This window comes from Carassius carassius, chromosome 11 (assembly GCF_963082965.1).
Source record: "Carassius carassius chromosome 11, fCarCar2.1, whole genome shotgun sequence".
In the NCBI taxonomy this organism is placed as follows: Eukaryota; Metazoa; Chordata; class Actinopteri; order Cypriniformes; family Cyprinidae; genus Carassius; species Carassius carassius.
The window spans coordinates 16,756,272-16,764,000 of NC_081765.1; the positions used below are offsets into that span (position 1 = coordinate 16,756,272).

At 36.8% G+C, this 7,729-nt stretch overlaps 1 long non-coding RNA gene across 1 annotated transcript; it reads left to right on the forward strand.

The window, feature by feature from the left end:
• Positions 1 to 1,335: 1,335 nt before the first annotated feature.
• On the forward strand, positions 1,336 to 3,876 carry LOC132152433 (uncharacterized). The gene is made up of 2 exons (XR_009436506.1): positions 1,336 to 2,115; positions 3,633 to 3,876. It is a non-coding gene; the product is annotated as an uncharacterized LOC132152433 (long non-coding RNA).
• Positions 3,877 to 7,729: the final 3,853 nt, after the last annotated feature.

A 7,729-nucleotide genomic window follows, 5' to 3' on the forward strand; every position in this document is an offset into this window, starting at 1 on the left:
TCCTTATTATTTACATACATTTAGGGGAGAGCGGGGTCGAAAGTAACGTGGGACGAAAGTAACAAAGCGATTTTCTCAGAGCCTATTACTGCATTTGCATTCCCAGCTATGACGGTATATTCAGCATTCAATCCTTGATGGAGCTGAGAAATATCACGTGATTTCCTCATCATTTTCCGCAGTTAGGTCGGTAAAACTATTTTCGAGTACAAAAAGTAAATTATGGAAGCGCTAATTTTTTTAAATTAGTTGTGTTGTTTTTTTTGTTTCATGTGTCACAGTAATGATCAATCTACAGGTTATTTAGTGCTTTAACACATCCTAAAGTTTGCATTATCAAAGTTTTTTAGTATAAAAGTAAATCAGGTTTAAATGCCAGGAGTCCCTGTCGGGACGAAAGTAACAGTTGTTACTTTTGTCCCGATACAGTGACAAGAAGTATTTATTTTGTTCCGGTACATGCTATTCTGTGAATTTCTGTCTCTTGCATCATTTATTAAAATGTTTATGTCATATTATACCAAAAGAATGTCTGAGTGAGGGTCAGAAAGACAAACAGTGGTCTGGTTTTATCCAGATGTTTATGAGAGAGCGTTTCTGGACATAGAGGAACATCTGGGCAGCTCTTACCTCGCATTTACCTTAGTTATATTTAGGTTTTAGCCATACCTTAGCTTTTACACCCCCAGCTATGAATTTGCAGTGTTTCCAGATGTTTTAATGCACATTTTGAATTTATGCATAAAAACAACTGGATGGAAACATGAATAGGCCTACTGTTACATTATGTTTAGAATTTATATTATGCCAATGTAATTTAATTATTATATTGTTCATTCTGTTGAAAAAATGTTTTATAAAAATACACTGAAATAAAAAAATAAAAAAATAAAGTTTGTACAGTCGGGTTTTGAGACATTTGATGAAACTTAAATTTAAAATAAAAATATAAATATGTAATTTAATATTTTTTTTACAAAAATAAAAGACAGAATATGTTTGCAGTTACATATTAACAAGGTCATAGTCAGGTATACTTAATAAAAATAAGAGTAACAGAAAATAAATCTAGCTTATATTGTTGTGTTACTTTTAACCCACCTGTGTGTTACTTTCGTCCCAACCGATGGGGTCAAAAGTAACAATGTGCAACTTATGTTCAAATTGAAATTATACTGAAGCCTTTCTACATTTCTACAAAATACCACCTGGTATTGATAGACCACACTTATGAGTTATTGACCACAGCAGAAATATATCTCTGTCTACAACATTATCTTTTAAAATGATGTTTTTCTGAAAAATGGTACTTTCGCCCCTGCTCTCCCCTACATGTAGTCATTTAGCAGACGCTTTTATCAAAAGCAACTTATAAATGAGGACAATGAAAGCAATCAAAATCAACAAAAGAGCAATGATATACAAGTGCTATAACAAGTCAGCTTAAATGCAGTACACATAGCAAGGGCTTTTAAATAATATGATAAAAATAAAAGTGACTTTGTGATTCTTTGGGATGGCACAATCAAGCAACGTTCACTTGCAGAATGCAAGCTTCTAGAGGGCACATAAGTCTGAAGTCATGAATTTAGGTAAAGGAGTGCAGAGCCAGTGGTGGTTTTGTATGCAAACATCAATGCCTTGAATTTTATGCGAGCAGCTATTGGTAGCCAGTGCAAATTGATAAAAAGAGGTGTGACATGTATTCTTTTCGGCTCATTAAAAATTAATCTTGCTGCCGTGTTCTGGATTAATTGTAAAGGTTTGATAGAACTGCTGGAAGACCTGCCAAGAGGGCATTGCAATAATCCAGCCTGGACAAAACAAGAGCTTGAACAAGGAGTTGTGCAGCATTTTCTGAAAGAAAGGGCCTGATCTTCTTGATGTTGAATAAAGCAAATCTGCAGGATCGGACAGTTTTAGCAATGTGGTCTGTGAAAAATTTTGCTGATCATCAATCAGAACTCCAAGGCTTCTGGCTGTTTTTGAATGAGTTATGGCTGATGTGCCATACACTCTCACCTAAAGGGTGCATATTAGTACCTTTTGAAGGAGTACCACCCCAGTGATGGCTTTTGTGCCTTTATTTTTGAGATTGTAGTTGTTAAAGGGTTAGTTCACCCAGATAGCAAATTTATGTAATTAATAACTTACCCTGATGTTGTTTCAAACCCGTAAAACCTCAGTTTATCTTTGGAACACAGTTTAAGATATTTTAGATTTAGTCCGAGAGCTCTCAGTCCCTCCATTGAAGCTGTGTGTACGGTATACTGTCCATGTCCAGAAAGGTAAGAAAAACATCATCAAAGTAGTCCATGTGACATCAGAGGGTCAGTTAGAATTTTTTGAAGCATCGAAAATACATTTTGGTCCAAAAATAACAAAAACTACGACTTTATTCAGCATTGTCTTCTCTTCCGTGTCTGTTGTGAGAGAGAGTTCAAAACAAAGCAGCTGGATATCCGGTTCACTAACGAATCATTCAGTTCACCAAATCGAACTGAATCGTTTTAAACGGTTTACATCTCTAATACGCATGAATCCACAAATGACTTAAGCTGTTAACTTTTTTAATGTGGCTGACACTCCCTCTGAGTTCAAACAAACCAATATCCCGGAGTAATGCATGCTCTCAAACAGTACACTGACTGAACTGCTGTGAAGAGAGAAATGAAGATGAACACCGAGCCGAGCCAGATAACAAACAATAGACTGACTCGTTCACGATTCAAGAACCGGTTGCATCGGTTTTCGGATCACCAGTAGTTCTTTCTTTTGCGGTCGACGTAATGGTGTCATTTGCGATGATTGCTCTTGATTCAAGCCTTCGGTTTACCCGCGCTCATAACACTAGCGCAGAATCAGTTCAGAATCAATCACCAAAAGAATCAGTTCAGTTCAGACGCCCTGTGTGTCGGTCTGCTTCACGCTGAATCACATATGCGCAGTATCATCAGCTCCTCGGTTCACGAATCGGACGCGTCTGACAGAAACGGTTCTTGACTCGTGAACAAGTCAATGTTTTGTTCGTTATCTGGCTCGGCTCGGTGTTCATCTTCAGTTCTCTCTTCAGCAGTTCAGTCAGTGTACTGTTTGAGTACATGAATTACTCTGGGATATTGGTTTGTTTGAACTCAGAGGGAGTGTCAGCCACATTAAAAAAGTTAACAGCTTAAGTCATTTGTGGATTAATGCGTATTAGAGAGGGGAACCGTTTAAAACGATTCAGTTCGATTTGGTGAACTGAATGATTCGTTCGCGAACCGGATATCCAGCTGCTTTGATTTGAACTCTCTCACACAACAGACACGGAAGAGAAGACAATGCTGAATAAAGTCATCGTTTTTGCTATTTTTGGACCAAAATGTATTTTCGATGCTTCAAAAAATTCTAACTGACCCTCTGATGTCACATGGAGTACTTTGATGATGTTTTTCTTACCTTTCTGGACATGGACAGTATACCGTGCATACATTTTCAATGGAGGGACTGAGAGCTCTCGGACTAAATCTAAAATATCTTAAACTGTGTTCCAAAGATAAACGGAGGTTTTACGGGTTTGAAACAACATGAGGGTAAGTTATTAATTACATAAATTTGCTATCTGGGTGAACTAACCCTTTAACCATGAGCATTATACTTTGGTGATTCTAAATATAACAGTTTCTTCTGCTTGTGAAAAAAAAAGATTGTTGTAAGAATATCTATGATGTAATTGTTAGACTGAACTAATAAAATATTTGCTTGTAATTATAAGCAGTAGAGTTAGTCAGTGGAGTAAATAAATTAGAAAAATATATGCTTCAGATGCCTTAATTTTTTTTTTCATATATGTTAATGCTTTAGCAACAAATAAAATGAATTATATTTCTTGTTGTTCTAGTTGCCTTTTTTCAGTTTCCCAATGTTATCGAAGGAAGGAAGGAGAGAAAGTGTACACTAAAAAATGAAAAGTTTCATCATATACTCAAGCTTGTATGACTTTCTTATTTATAGCAGATTATTCTAAGCTGCTCTTCACAATGAATTAAAAGTAAACCGTGACCATAGCTGTCAAACAAGATTTTCAGTGAATAATAGTTACATTTAGGTCTGTTCCACACATAGTGTTTTCAAATGGTTTAGAAGACTTGAAATAAAGTGTGTGAGTCATATACTTTTATGATGCTTTTATAGTGCTGCTTTTGCTCAAATCTTCTTTTATTTTCCACAGAAAAACAAAAAAATAGTCATTCAGGTTTGGAACGACGTGACGGTGAGTAAATGATGACAAAAGTTTAATTTGTGCATGAACTATTTCCTTTAAGCTTACAGCAACTGGCAGTAAAGAGAGCTCCTGCTGTGCTCAGTTTAGTGATTTTTGGATCAAACAACCAGGCTTTGGGCCATTGATAGTTTCAGTTCCTCTTCATGGAGGAGTAATTATTACAGGTGTTGCGTTTTTGCGTCTCCTGGGAAACCAGAATGTGCAAATAAAATACTGAAATATTATCTCATGCAAACACTTTGTGTGGTATTGGGACATGGAGTGCTATAAATATGATTTGAGTTGATGTGTACTGTGATAAATCACTTTTCAATGAGATCTGTTCTGGACGATTTTTACCAAAAAATGCACGCATTATTCAAAGGCCAGTACAGATGCTGATGCAACAAAATGAAAATGCCAGACGCTTTGGAGGTGAGCTACACCACGAGAATCCACACGAGTGAGAGATATTTTTCTTTTGATTAATTTTTTGCTTCAAGGATGGAGGCTGAAAATAAGCCCTGAGCACCAAATCTCATCTCACCTTCTCACCCCTCTTCCTACATCCAGCGCTCTTGATTAATGACACCTCACCACTAAAGGTTTCTGCTGTGCTTTTTTAACATCTGAAAGGACAGTTTTGTGTTATAACTAGACTTTCTGTCATCACTTATATTTTGATAATCAACACTGACACCTCTATGATTAATCATCCACAAGCAGGAGTGAAATGTGCATGAGGACACAATTATCACCTCCCACAATGCTCCAACACCAATGTTTATTTCCTGCAGTCACGTCTCTTCATCATTCCTTAACTGTTTCTGAAAACATTTGAAACTTTAAACATGTTCCCAGAGGTTTGACATTATTTTGAGTTTGAGTTATGAGTACATTTCTAGCAAATTTTCATTCTGGTGTTAACGGGTCCTTTAATATACACTTGGCTGTCATTTTCTAGTGAAACCTGTTAACAAATTTTAGACAAGACAGAAATTATCTATTGCAGTGAGCAGTATGTCAATACAGCATTTATTTTTTTATTTTATTTTTTTTTCTTAGTTGTGCGGAAGTCGAGCAGACATGAAATAAGACATGGATTTGTCAACAAAACAATGCATAAGTGAACAGAGAATTGAAACTACGTCAGCACATCAGTTTTCCACTTTTCAAGCAAAACCCTCTTCTGTGACATTTCTGATGATTGAGTATTGAGAATCCCTCTTCACAAAATGCAGTACCTCTTGCCAAGCACAAATTGCTTTTGTAACATTTTGATTTTACTAAAATAACACTGGAGGGGAATGCAGTTGCAAGATTCAAGACTGTTCCCAACTGAGTTTAAAGCTTGACAGGCTGTTTAATTTAAAAGTGCTGAATATCAAAGTGACCGCTTCAATACAGAGGCTTTTGATATCATCAGCTGCTTTCCCAGTTCGTCTTTTTCAAGAGTTTGTAAAATGTATTTTATTTTATTTACTTTTTACCACAAGGGCACTTCCACAAAATACCATTTAAACAAACAAAATATATTATATATCATATATATATTAAGCATCACAACTGTGTTATTAGCATTAATATTAATAAGAAATGTTTTATGCAAATCAGCATAATGTTTTACAAAAGAAATTCATTTTTTTTTTAAATATTGATGTTTTGCTGTATTTTTGTTCAAATAAATGCAGCCTTGGTAAGCAAGCAGCTTTTTCCAACAACAAAATGTATTACTTTTCAGAAAAAAAAATGAAAAGAAAATCGACTACTTTCTACTTTTCTTGCTGCCATTAGCCAATGTGCATCGTTTTAGCAGATATTTGACTTAAATTAAAAATACCATGTTATTTTACAGGGTACTAATGACAAACAAGCATTGTAGTTATTCAGTACCCTCTTGGTCTCTAAAGCGCACTTGAATCTTGTTCATTAGACATGACGTTAAGGTGCCTTGGAAGTCTTGAGATTTGTAAGACTAAATGTTGCCATGATGAAACACTGTATGTCTTTACAAACCAGTATGAGAGCGAGAGGAAGAGTAGATGAGAGGTGAAGTACACTATGATTTCCATTAACCTACTTTCCTCTAATCTCATTCTGAATTCAGCCACCGGTGCTCTGGGATCACACTCTTTCCTCTCTGACATAATGCTTGAAACAACAGCATCTCCAGCCCCAGCACTGCTGAGACTCCATCCAGCTGTGTGTCACTGGCAGGGTCAGAGCTGTGGCACAGAAGGCTGACATCTGTCCTTAGTGGGGTGGATTGAGGGAGCTGCTCTGCACAACTGGAAATCCAGCAGATATACTTAGAGCAGGAGGACAAGGTTGTTCATCTTGAAAATGACTGTGACTCTGGTCAACCTGGATGCCCTCTGCAGCTCCACAGGAGACTGTGGCCTGGCTCTGTTTACTGAACTCGCTTAAATCCACAGCCAAGGTGCTCTGACTCCTCCTCTGTCAGAGGACTTTACTCACGCAGGCTGGTGGAGAGCTGCTTATCGCACATGAATTACACTTGAATTCACTTATTTTTAAAAATCTAATTTATGTCAAATCAAGCTGTAAATTTTGCAAATTATGCAAAAAGTGTGAAAATATTTCTAGCCTTCATCCCCCATTGCATCTGTTTCCTGTCACAAGATGTTTATGACAGAGATACACAACTCAAGTCATACGATTGATCCCTGTCAGTGCAAACAATCTGCTGCACATGACAGTCATCTTCAGTGTGCAGATATTTGCTTTAAATCACAGTAATGATGCCAGTGGCTGTGCTTCTCTGACAGTCTTTTATGATCTTTTCAGAAACAAATCAAGGCAGAAAATACTTAGAAATAGCCAATGGTCCTTAAAGGACACTTTCGTGGTGCCATTTGTAAATGCCTGATGAAATTTCCATATAGAGTCAGCATTCTATGACAGTGTTAACTCTCTTAAGGAAACAAGCTGCTCACCACAGATCATTAGACAGTACAGGGGATGTATGAAATAACATAAACACAATATGAAAAAGGAAACCATTTGTAACCAAGACTCCCAGGCTATTTCCTACATCCGGAGAGGTTTGCGACTGGACAAAGGATGTTAGCTGTTAATGTGGTGAGGGATCTGTACTAGTGTGGGCAGTCATCTTGGCAAAGTCATTACATCTGACGTTTGCTCAGCCAAGTAATATGAGGTTTTTACAGGATCAGGTACATGATATGTTCCTAACACTGTTACATCTTGATATTCCAATACCATAGTGTTGGTGCCCTCATAAAAATCCCATTAAATGCTTTTAAGAATTTAGAATTTGGTTTTATAAGCTGAGAAACGAACAGATTTCCACCTTGAAAAACTAGGCATTTGTTCTTGAAGAATGGTGCTAGGTTTCACTGCACTAAGAACTTTTGGGTTCTCTTACGAGAGCTCTCTCGTACTGCGTCTTAGCTAAGACGCTACGGGAAAAGTCTCTTTTCACGAAATACTGAAGCAAAA